Source organism: Eriocheir sinensis, chromosome 57, assembly GCF_024679095.1.
Source record: "Eriocheir sinensis breed Jianghai 21 chromosome 57, ASM2467909v1, whole genome shotgun sequence".
Classification (NCBI taxonomy): Eukaryota; Metazoa; Arthropoda; class Malacostraca; order Decapoda; family Varunidae; genus Eriocheir; species Eriocheir sinensis.
Window position 1 is genome coordinate 6,541,414 of NC_066565.1, and position 2,377 is coordinate 6,543,790.

Consider the following 2,377-nt stretch of genomic DNA (forward strand, 5'->3'; position numbering starts at 1 on the left):
ATGCAAGTTTAACTGTTTGAGTCTTTCCTCGTATGGCAAGTTTCTCAACCCCTGAATCATCTTAGTCATCCTCCTCTGCACCGATTCTAACATTTTGATATCCATTCTATAGTAAGGTGACCAGAACTGAACCGGATATTCAAGATGAGGTCTAACTAATGCAAAATATAGTTTGAGGAAGACTTCGGGGCTTCTGTTGCTTACGCTCCTTGAAATAAATCCCAGTACCCTATTTGCTCGATTTCTAGCTTGAATGCATTGTGCCCTTGGACGGAGATCAGAGCTCACTAAGACCCCTAAATCCCTCTCGCACCCAGACCTGCTTATGAGAGTGTCATTTAAGCAATAGTTATGTGAGGGGTTGTTCCTACCTACACTCAGAATACTGCACTTCCCTACATTGAACTCCATCTGCCATTTATCCGCCCAGTCATACACTCTGTTGGGGTTAAGTGAGTGTTTTGATGCTAATTGGTTCACGGATAGAGAAAAGTCAATATCCGTCAGGGTTGCTTTATTATAAAAAATCACACAGGTCATAGGCACAGGCAGAACACACAAGAGACGTTGTTAAGTGTATGTGCGTGTATGTGAATGTTGTGTAGTGTAAGTGACGTTGAAGTGTTGGTGTATGTGTGGAACAATATGTATGTGTAATGTATAGCAAGGCGTGGACAAACTTCAAAATGATGTTTTCTATGCCCTCTCTGGCCTCAATCCTCAGAAGGCTTATGGACCTGATGGAGTGCCTCCTATTGTCCTTAAAAACTGTGCCTCCGTGCTGTCACCCTGTCTGGTCAAACTCTTTCGCCTCTGCCTGTCAACATCTACCTTTCCTTCTTGCTGGAAGTATGCCTTCATACAGCCTGTACCTAAGAAGGGTGACCGCTCCAATCCCTCAAACTACCGTCCTATTGCTTTACTTTCTTGTTCATCTAAAGCTTTTGAATCAATCTCAACCGTAAGATTCAAAGCACCTTTCCACTTCTGACCTTCTATCTGATCGCCAGTATGGGTTCCGCAAGGGGCGTTCTACTGGTGATCTCCTAGCCTTCTTAACTGACTCTTTGGTCATCCTCTTAGCCGTTTCTGGTGAAACTTTGCTATTGCGCTGGACATATCAAAAGCTTTGATAGGGTCTGGCACAAATCTTGCTTTCTAAACTACCCTCCTACGGTTTCATCCTTCTCTCTGTACCTTTATCTCCAGTTTCCTTTCTGACCGTTCTATTTCTGCTGTGGTAGACGGTCACTGTTCTTCCCTAAATCTATTAACAGTGGTGTCCCACAGGGTTCTGTCCTATCTCCCACTCTTTCTGTTGTTCATTGATGATCTTCTTTCCAAAACGAACTGTCCTATCCATTCCTACTCCGATGATTCCACTCTGCATTATTCAACTTTTTTTAATAGAAGACCCACCCTTCAGGAACTTAACGACTCAAGGCTGGAGGCTGCAGAACGCTTAGCCTCAGACCTTACTATTATTTCCGATTGGGGCAAGAAGAACCTGGTGTCCTTCAACGCCTCAAAAACACAGTTTCTCCACCCATCCACTCGACACAATCTTCCAAACAACTATCCCCTATTCTTGACAACACCCAGCTAGCACCTTCCTCAACACTAAACATCCTCGGTCTATCCTTAACTCAAAATCTCAACTGAAACTTCATATCTCATCTCTTACTAAATCAGCTTCCTCGAGGCTGGGCGTTCTGTACTGTCTCCGCCAGTTCTTCTCCCCTGCACAGTTGCTGTCCATATACAGGGGCCTTGTCCGCCCCTCGTATGGAGTATGCATCTCATGTGGGGGGCTCCACTCACACAGCTCTTCTGGACAGAGTGGAGGCTAAGGCTCTTCGTCTCATCAGCTCTCCTCCTCATACTGATAGTCTTCTACCTCTTAAATTCCGCCGCAATGTTGCCTCTCTTTCTATCTTCTATCGATATTTCCACGCTGACTGCTCTTCTGAACTTGTTAACTGCATGCCTCCCTCCCGCGGCCCCTGCTGCACTCGACTTTCTACTCATGCTCATCCCTATACTGTCCAAATCTTTATGAAGAGTTAACCAGCATCTTCACTCTTCATCCCTCACGCTGGTAAACTCTGGAACAATCTTCCTTCATCTGTATTTCCTCCTGCCTACGACTTGAACTCTTTCAAGAGGAGGGTATCAGGACACCTCTCCTCCCGAAACTGACCTGTCTTTCGGCCACCTCTTTGGATTCTTTTTGGGAGCAGCGAGTGGCGGGCTTTTTTTTGTTAATGTTTACTTTTTGGTGCCCTTGAGCTGTCTCCTTTGCTGTAAAAAAAAAAAAAAAAAAAAACTGTTGAAGGTAAACAAGTAACGAGATAAACAGTGAGGACGCGACGTGGAC